The sequence below is a fragment of the Syngnathus scovelli genome, chromosome 18 (genome assembly GCF_024217435.2).
Source record: "Syngnathus scovelli strain Florida chromosome 18, RoL_Ssco_1.2, whole genome shotgun sequence".
Taxonomy (NCBI): domain Eukaryota; kingdom Metazoa; phylum Chordata; class Actinopteri; order Syngnathiformes; family Syngnathidae; genus Syngnathus; species Syngnathus scovelli.
The window spans coordinates 72,366-82,500 of NC_090864.1; the positions used below are offsets into that span (position 1 = coordinate 72,366).

At 63.0% G+C, this 10,135-nt stretch overlaps 1 non-coding gene across 1 annotated transcript; it reads right to left on the reverse strand.

The window, feature by feature from the left end:
* Nucleotides 1–381: 381 nt before the first annotated feature.
* LOC125986439 (5S ribosomal RNA) lies at nt 382–500 on the reverse strand. Its single transcript, XR_007487638.1, has one exon. It is a non-coding gene; the product is annotated as a 5S ribosomal RNA (ribosomal RNA).
* Nucleotides 501–10,135: the final 9,635 nt, after the last annotated feature.

The window sequence follows — 10,135 nt, forward strand, 5'->3', positions numbered from 1 at the left end:
GCTGATGGATCAACATGTCAGGTGAATAACCTAAAACAATTTGTTTGATATAAAAGAAACCAGTGAAGTGATTAAATAAGGAAAAACAAAATGAACTTAGTACAATTACTTCATGGAAGTGTTGTGTTGGGTTCTTTTACAAGTCAAGCCTGCTGCTTTGAGTTCACAGGGAGCCATGCTCACTGTACATAGTCTGCTCTCTAGCGGTAAAAAATTTAACTACAATGCTGTGGATGTCACCACATAATATAGCTTTCAAACTCGTGTTATAGTTTCAATGTCGGAGTTTAAATTAGGCTTGCTGTTTCCGGATGCCATTCGTGATGGGTGTTGTAAAAAAAAGCTTCTTAAACGATTGAAGTGCACATAAGAAAAAGAAAAAGCTTACAGCACCTGATATTCCCAGGCGGTCTCCCATCCAAGTACTAACCAGGCCCGACCCTGCTTAGCTTCCGAGATCGGACGAGATTGGGCGTTCTCAGGGTAGTATGGCCGTAAGCCGTGAGGTGACCCAACATTTTGCATTTTATAGACACAATCGCCCCTGAAACTAGCGAGCGAGCCAATGAAGCCTTCAAAACTGCTTCGGCACATGGAGACCAAGCATCCTGCATTAAAAAACAAACCTTAACCACTTCGGGTTTCATTGTCTCCGATTACGCCTGGATGGGACCGGCTCGTTTCTGAGAAACAAGCTCGGTGCTCCCAATAATTCAACGTAATGGTGACTTTTATTTTTATGTGGTTTATATTTGTTTTTATGCCAGTCGTATCATTTTATTTAATCGTATTTACCGTATTTGCCGGTGTACAGGTCGACTCGGTGTATAAGTCGACCCCCTAAAATTCGACGGAAATTTACGATTTTATGATATATCCTTTGTATAAGTCGAGCTCAATTGTTGCATTATATTAAACTTCAAAATTCAATATGCGAAATTTATTGACGAAATGTGTTCAAATTCTGGGAGGCCGTGCGCATGCTGCTGTTTATAAGCACCGCGGAGGAGATCGCGGCCGGCGAGCTCGCGCACGCCGCCCGGCACCAACGGGAGGCCGGAAATAGCTCCAAGCCGAGCGGATCGGCACTTTATAAGCACCGCGGAGGAGATCGCGGCGCCTCATTGGACTTCCAGCCGCCGGCGAGCTCGCGCACCCGCCCGGCACATCCGGGAGGCCGTGCGCACGAGCCAAGTGGCCGAAAATAGCCCCCGCCGAGCGGATCGGCTGTTTATAAGCACGCGGAGGTGGTCGCGGCGCCTCATTCGACTTCCAGCGGCCGGCGAGCTCGCGCACCCGCCCGGCACATCCGGGAGGCCGTGCGCACGAGCCAAGTGGCCGAAAATAGCCCCCGCCGAGCGGATCGGCTGTTTATAAGCACCGCGGAGGTGGTCGCGGCGCCTCATTCGACTTCCAGCGGCCGGCGAGCTCGCGCACCCGCCCGGCACATCCGGGAGGCCGTGCGCACGAGCCAAGTGGCCGAAAATAGCCCCCGCCGAGCGGATCGGCTGTTTATAAGCACCGCGGAGGTGGTCGCGGCGCCTCATTCGACTTCAAGCGGCCGGCGAGCTCGCGCACCCGCCCGGCACATCCGGGAGGCCGTGCGCACGAGCCAAGTGGCCGAAAATAGCCCCCGCCGAGCGGATCGGCTGTTTATAAGCACCGCGGAGGTGGTCGCGGCGCCTCATTCGACTTCCAGCGGCCGGCGAGCTCGCGCACCCGCCCGGCACATCCGGGAGGCCGTGCGCACGAGCCAAGTGGCCGAAAATAGCCCCCGCCGAGCGGATCGGCGGTTTATAAGCACCGCGGAGGTGGTCACGGCGCCTCATTCGACTTCCAGCGGCCGGCGAGATCGCGCACCCGCCCGGCACATCCTGGAGGCCGTGCGCACGAGCCAAGTGGCCGAAAATAGCCCCCGCCGAGCGGATCGGCTGTTTATAAGCACCGCGGAGGTGGTCGCGGCGCCTCATTCGACTTCCGGCGGGCGGCGAGCTCGCGCACCCGCCCGGCACATCCGGGAGGCCGTGCGCACGAGCCAAGTGGCCGAAAATAGCCCCCGCCGAGCGGATCGGCTGTTTATAAGCACCGCGGAGGTGGTCGCGGCGCCTCATTCGACTTCCAGCGGCCGGCGAGCTCGCGCACCCGCCCGGCACATCCGGGAGGCCGTGCGCACGAGCCAAGTGGCCGAAAATAGCCCCCGCCGAGCGGATCGGCTGTTTATAAGCACCGCGGAGGTGGTCGCGGCGCCTCATTCGACTTCCAGCGGCCGGCGAGCTCGCGCACCCGCCCGGCATATCCGGGAGGCCGTGCGCACGAGCCAAGTGGCCGAAAATAGCCCCCGCCGAGCGGATCGGCTGTTTATAAGCACCGAGGAGGTGGTCGCGGCGCCTCATTCGACTTCCAGCGGCCGGCGAGCCCGCGCACCCGCCCGGCACATCCGGGAGGCCGTGCGCACGAGCCAAGTGGCCGAAAATAGCCCCCGCCGAGCGGATCGGCTGTTTATAAGCACCGCGGAGGTGGTCGCGGCGCCTCATTCGACTTCCAGCGGCCGGCGAGCTCGCCCACCCGCCCGGCACATCCGGGAGGCCGTGCGCACAAGCCAAGTGGCCGAAAATAGCCCCCGCCGAGCGGATCGGCTGTTTATAAGCACCGCGGAGGTGGTCGCGGCGCCTCATTCGACTTCCAGCGGCCGGCGAGCTCGCGCACCCGCCCGGCACTTCCGGGAGGCCGTGCGCACGAGCCAAGTGGCCGAAAATAGCCCCCGCCGAGCGGATCGGCTGTTTATAAGCACCGCGGAGGTGGTCGCGGCGCCTCATTCGACTTCCAGCGGCCGGCGAGCTCGCGCACCCGCCCGGCACATCCGGGAGGCCGTGCGCACGAGCCAAGTGGCCGAAAATAGCCCCCGCCGAGCGGATCGGCTGTTTATAAGCACCGCGGAGGTGGTCGCGGCGCCTCATTCGACTTCCAGCGGCCGGCGAGCTCGCGCACCCGCCCGGCACATCCGGGAGGCCGTGCGCACGAGCCAAGTGGCCGAAAATAGCCCCCGCCCAGCGGATCGGCTGTTTATAAGCACCGCGGAGGTGGTCGCGGCGCCTCATTCGACTTCCAGCGGCCGGCGAGCTCGCGCACCCGCCCGGCACATCCGGGAGGCCGTGCGCACGAGCCAAGTGGCCGAAAATAGCCCCCGCCGAGCGGATCGGCTGTTTATAAGCACCGCGGAGGTGGTCGCGGCGCCTCATTCGACTTCCAGCGGCCGGCGAGATCGCGCACCCGCCCGGCACATCCGGGAGGCCGTGCGCACGAGCCAAGTGGCCGAACATAGCCCCCGCCGAGCGGATCGGCTGTTTATAAGCACCGCGGTGGTGGTCGCGGCGCCTCATTCGACTTCCAGCGGCCGGCGAGCTCGCGCACCCGCCCGGCACATCCGGGAGGCCGTGCGCACGAGCCAATTGGCCGAAAATAGCCCCCGCCGAGCGGATCGGCTGTTTATAAGCACCGCGGAGGTGGTCGCGGCGCCTCATTCGACTTCCGGCGGGCGGCGAGCTCGCGCACCCGCCCGGCACATCCGGGAGGCCGTGCGCACGAGCCAAGTGGCCGAAAATAGCCCCCGCCGAGCGGATCGGCTGTTTATAAGCACCGCGGAGGTGGTCGCGGCGCCTCATTCGACTTCCAGCGGCCGGCGAGCTCGCGCACCCGCCCGGCACATCCGGGAGGCCGTGCGCACGAGCCAAGTGGCCGAAAATAGCCCCCGCCGAGCGGATCGGCTGTTTATAAGCACCGCGGAGGTGGTCGCGGCGCCTCATTCGACTTACAGCGGTCGGCGAGCTCGCGCACCCGCCCGGCACATCCGGGAGGCCGTGCGCACGAGCCAAGTGGCCGAAAATAGCCCCCGCCGAGCGGATCGGCTGTTTATAAGCACCGCGGAGGTGGTCGGGCGCCTCATTCGACTTCCAGCGGCCGGCGAGCTCGCGCACCCGCCCGGCACATCCGGGAGGCCGTGCGCACGAGCCAAGTGGCCGAAAATAGCCCCCGCCGAGCGGATCGGCTGTTTATAAGCACCGCGGAGGTGGTCGCGGCGCCTCATTCGACTTCCAGCGGCCGGCGAGCTCGCGCACCCGCCCGGCACATCCGGGAGGCCGTGCGCACGAGCCAAGTGGACGAAAATAGCCCCCGCCGAGCGGATCGGCTGTTTGTAAGCACCGCGGAGGTGGTCGCGGCGCCTCATTCGACTTCCAGCGGCCGGCGAGCTCGCGCACCCGCCCGGCAACTCCGGGAGGCCGTGCGCACGAGCCAAGTGGCCGAAAATAGCCCCCGCCGAGCGGATCGGCTGTTTATAAGCACCGCGGAGGTGGTCGCGGCGCCTCATTCGACTTCCAGCGGCCGGCGAGCTCGCGCACCCGCCCGGCACATCCGGGAGGTCGTGCGCACGAGCCAAGTGGCCGAAAATAGCCCCCGCCGAGCGGATCGGCTGTTTATAAGCACCGCGGAGGTGGTCGCGGCGCCTCATTCGACTTCAAGCGGCCGGCGAGCTCGCGCACCCGCCCGGCACATCCGGGAGGCCGTGCGCACGAGCCAAGTGGACGAAAATAGCCCCCGCCGAGCGGATCGGCTGTTTGTAAGCACCGCGGAGGTGGTCGCGGCGCCTCATTCGACTTCCAGCGGCCGGCGAGCTCGCGCACCCGCCCGGCACATCCGGGAGGCCGTGCGCACGAGCCAAGTGGACGAAAATAGCCCCCGCCGAGCGGATCGGCTGTTTGTAAGCACCGCGGAGGTGGTCGCGGCGCCTCATTCGACTTCCAGCGGCCGGCGAGCTCGCGCACCCGCCCGGCAACTCCGGGAGGCCGTGCGCACGAGCCAAGTGGCCGAAAATAGCCCCCGCCGAGCGGATCGGCTGTTTATAAGCACCGCGGAGGTGGTCGCGGCGCCTCATTCGACTTCCAGCGGCCGGCGAGCTCGCGCACCCGCCCGGCACATCCGGGAGGCCGTGCGCACGAGCCAAGTGGCCGAAAATAGCCCCCGCCGAGCGGATCGGCTGTTTATAAGCACCGCGGAGGTGGTCGCGGCGCCTCATTCGACTTCCAGCGGCCGGCGAGCTCGCGCACCCGCCCGGCACATCCGGGAGGCCGTGCGCACGAGCCAAGTGGCCGAAAATAGCCCCCGCCGAGCGGATCGGCTGTTTATAAGCACCGCGGAGGTGGTCGCGGCGCCTCATTCGACTTCCAGCGGCCGGCGAGCTCGCGCACCCGCCCGGCACATCCGGGAGGCCGTGCGCACGAGCCAAGTGGCCGAAAATAGCCCCCGCCGAGCGGATCGGCTGTTTATAAGCACCGCGGAGGTGGTCGCGGCGCCTCATTCGACTTCCAGCGGCCGGCGAGCTCGCGCACCCGCCCGGCACATCCGGGAGGCCGTGCGCACGAGCCAAGTGGCCGAAAATAGCCCCCGCCGAGCGGATCGGCTGTTTATAAGCACCGCGGAGGTGGTCGCGGCGCCTCATTCGACTTACAGCGGTCGGCGAGCTCGCGCACCCGCCCGGCACATCCGGGAGGCCGTGCGCACGAGCCAAGTGGCCGAAAATAGCCCCCGCCGAGCGGATCGGCTGTTTATAAGCACCGCGGAGGTGGTCGCGGCGCCTCATTCGACTTCCAGCGGCCGGCGAGCTCGCGCACCCGCCCGGCACATCCGGGAGGCCGTGCGCACGAGCCAAGTGGCCGAAAATAGCCCCCGCCGAGCGGATCGGCGGTTTATAAGCACCGCGGAGGTGGTCGCGGCGCCTCATTCGACTTCCAGCGGGCCGCGCACTCGCGCACGCCGCCCGGTTCAAATTTTCTAAGTGCGATGAGATGCATGAGAAACGGCCTTGGTTACCATCACATTTGAAGCGATGAATACGAAGTTAAATTTTATGACTCGGTGTATAAGTCGAGGTCGATTTTTTTCGGTCGATTTTGGATCGAAAAAGGTCGACCAATACACCGGCAAATACGGTATATATACTTATTATAAATGTAGTATTTATTTATATTGATTTATTGTTTATTTATATATATAAAGGCAGGTCCGCAAAAATATTTCTGACGCGTAGCCGGTCCGTGGCGCAAGAAAGGTTGGGGACCACTAGTCTAAAAGAATCTGGCCGTAACTGTTAAGGATCGGACAGTACAGCCAAGTGCGTAACGACGGATTTTATTTGAAGGGGATGATGGGAACAGCTGGCGCTGGAGCGGCGATCGGGCTGGAGAGGACAACGATTCTGCGAGGGTTTCGAGTAGTCAAGTGAGTCAATTCTCTCCGGGATTGATGAGCGAAGCAGCATCAAGGGACAGACTGGCACTCGGGTCTGCGCTGGCGGCGCTGATATAGCGCTGGCCATGAACCCGTGGCAGGTGACGGTGATCCCACTGACAGGGGGGCGTGGTCCCGTCGCAGGTGGCACCAGCACGTGACAGAACCCCCCCCACAAGGGACGGCTCCCGACGTCCCCAGGAACCGAAAATAACAAAACAAAAAAACTAAAAGGAAGGCACTACCCCGGGTGGCCAGGTGGAGGGGTCAGCACACCGCTGAAACGTCCGACACCTCGCCAGACGCAGGATCGACGGGCGCGGGGGCAGAAGACCCCGGTACCAGTGGGCAAGACCACCCTGGACCCTCACCCCTGGTCCCCCCCCGTCCCTCCTCGGGCGCCCGCGCCGAGGACCCGGTTGGTCCGGATGACAGCGATGGAACTCCGTGATGAGCGAACGGTCGAGTATCCAGCGGCTCGGAATCCAGGAGCGGTGCGCGTCGTCATAACCCTCCCAGTCCACGAGGTATTGTAGGCCCCGACCACGCCGCCGCGATCGGAGCAGGGAGCGGACAGCGTAAGCCGGGCCCCCATCGACGAGCTGGGGCGGCGGCGGCGGAACGGGCGCCGGCGCCAACGCGCTTTCATGGATGGGCCGCACACGGGACACGTGGAACGTGGGATGAACCTTCATGGAGTCTGGAAGGAGCAGGCGGACTGCGGCCGGGCCAATCACCTTCTGGATAGGGAACGGTCCAACAAAGCGGGGCGCCAGTTTGCGGGATCCCGCTCGCAGCGGCAAATCCCGCGTCGAGAGCCACACACGCTGCCCCACTCTGTACTCCGGAGCCGGCGTCCGGTGCTTGTTCGCCTGGCGGGCGTAGCCTGAAACAGAGCGGAGAAGAGTGGCCCGGCCCCTCGCCCAGGCACGATGACAACGGCGGACACAAGCCTGGGCCGACGGGCACGCCGCACCACGCTCCTGGTGGGCGAACAAGGGTGGCTGGTACCCGAAGACGCAGTGGAAAGGCGAAAGTCCCGTGGCCGAGCTGGGAAGGGAATTGTGAGCGTACTCTACCCAGGGAAGCTGTTGTACCCACCCGCGCTGGTCTCCGGCGGCCATGCATCGGAGAGACCTGCCCAGTTCCTGGTTCAGGCGCTCCGCTTGACCGTTGGACTGAGGGTGAAACCCCGAGGAGAGGCTGGCCGTGGCGCCGAGGAGTCGGCAGAACTCCGTCCAGAAGGCGGAAGCGAATTGAGGTCCTCGGTCTGACACGATGTCTCGTGGGAGACCGTGGTGACGAAACACCTCCCGCACCATGATGGACGCTGTCTGCTTTGCAGATGGGAGCCTAGGCAGAGGGATGAAATGCGTCATCTTGCTAAAACGGTCTACCACCGTGAGGACCACCGTGTTTCCCTCTGAGGGGGGGAGGCCCGTGACAAAGTCGATCGACAGGTGAGACCAGGGACGCTGGGGAACCGGCAAGGGTTGAAGCAGCCCAGCCGGAGGACGAGTAGGCGTCTTGTAGCGGTTACAGATTGAGCAGGCTCTGACGTAGTCGCTGGTGTCCACTTGCCAGGTGGGCCACCAGAAACGCTGTGCCACCACGTACCTCGTGCGTGCAGCGCCGGGATGACAGGCCAGGCGTGAGTCGTGCGCCCATTGCAGCACGGCCGATCGCAGGCCTTCCGGGACGAACAGGCGACCCTCCGGGCAGTTGCTGGGGCCGGGTTGATCGCGTGATGCGGCTTCCACTTGGCGTTCGATCTCCCATGTAAGAGCCGCCACCCGAACCGAGCTCGGGAGGATAGTGGGAGGCGGACTCTGTCCCTCCTCCCCACCAGGAAACAAACGCGACAGGGCGTCCGCCTTCGCGTTACGGGAACCCGGTCTGTAGGAAAGAGAGAACTCAAACCGGTCAAAGAACAGAGCCCACCGTGCCTGTCTCGCGTTCAGTCTCTTGGCCGATCTCAGATACTCCAAGTTGCGGTGGTCGGTCCAGACAATGAACGGAGTGGTGGCGCCCTCCAGCCAATGTCGCCACTCCTCCAAAGCCAACTTGACGGCGAGGAGCTCCCGATTACCGATGTCATAGTTCCGTTCTGAGGCTGACAAACGGCGAGAAAAGAAGGCGCACGGATGGAGACGATCGTCTTGGCGGCTGCGTTGAGACAACACCGCCCCGACACCCACGTCCGAGGCGTCCACTTCGACCACGAACTGTCTGTCGGGATCGGGAACTCTGAGGATGGGAGCGGATGTGAACCTCCGCTTAAGCTCCTGAAATGCTTGTTCTGCCCGTTCTGTCCATTTGTATGGAGAGGCGGGGCTGGTAAGGGCGGTGAGTGGCGCGGCCGCCGTGCTGTACCCACGGATAAAACGGCGATAAAAGTTCGCGAAACCTAAGAATTGTTGCAGCCGCCTGCGTGTCTCGGGAACAGGCCATGACGTGACCGCCTCCACCTTCCCAGGGTCCATTTCGATGGATCCCTCACGCACCACGTAGCCGAGGAATTTGACAGAGGAGGTGTGGAACTCGCACTTCTCTGCCTTCACGTAGAGCGAATTCTCTAGGAGGCGTCGCAGCACCGCCCGGACATGCTTGATGTGTTCAGGAAGCGAGCGGGAGAAGATGAGGATGTCGTCCAAATAAACGAACACAAATTTGTCCAGCATGTCTCGTAACACGTCGTTTATCAGTGACTGGAAAACTGCTGGGGCGTTGGTGAGCCCAAACGGAACCACCAAGTACTCGTAGTGTCCGCTCGGGGTGTTGAAAGCCGTCTTCCACTCGTCTCCCTCCCGAATGCGGATCAGGTGGTAGGCGTTGCGAAGATCCAGCTTGGTGAAGATGGTGGCACCCTGAAGGCTCTCAAAGGCGGAAGAAAGAAGAGGCAGAGGGTATCGGTTCTTTACGGTGATTGCGTTTATTCCCCGGTAGTCGATACACGGACGGAGCGTGCCCTCCTTCTTCTTCACGAAGAAAAACCCCGCTCCCGCAGGTGAAGAGGACGGCCGTATGATGCCGGCTGCCAGGGACTCCCGGATGTACTCCTCCATAGCCCGGCGCTCAGGAGCGGACAGGGAGTAGACGCGCCCCTTGGGAGGGAAGGTGCCGGGCAACAGGTCGATGGCGCAATCGTAGGACCGGTGTGGAGGAAGAGAAGCGGCCCTGGCTTTACTAAAAACCTCCTTGAGTTCGTGATAAACTGCTGGGACATTGGAGATGTCGGGACTGTACCTGGGCGGGGCTCTGCCGAGTGGGCTGGTGGCCGCCTTCAGGCACACTCGATGGCAGCGTTCGCTCCACTGCCGTACAACCCCCACCTCCCAGTCCAGCACCGGGTTGTGCTGCCGCAACCAAGGGTGCCCCAGGATGAGCTGCTGTCCTGGGAGGGAAAGAAGAAAAAACTGGATGGTCTCGTGGTGATTGCCGGAGAGCAGTACCTTAACCGGTTCTGTCACGAACGCCACCTCGCCAATCAGGCGGCCATCAATGGCACGCGCGGGAATGGGCGGGCTCAGAGGGAGGAAGCCGACACCCCACCCACGCGCCAGGCTAATGTCCATGATGTTCCCCTCCGCGCCGGAATCCACCAAGGCTGCCACGTTCTGGTCGCCCCCCGCAAGCTGGACACGTGCCTGCAGCGTGAGCGTGCTGGGACTGGGAGAGCCGGTGCCGGTCGAGCTCACGCGGATCCCCCGACGCCGCGTGAGCTCCGGCCTTTTAGCGGGCACCCCGCCACCCGATGGCCCCCCCTCCCCACCGTAAAAACACAAGCCCCGCGAGAGGCGTCGACGGTGCTCCTCCGAGGAGACCCGAGCCCCTCCCAGATCCATGGGCTCGG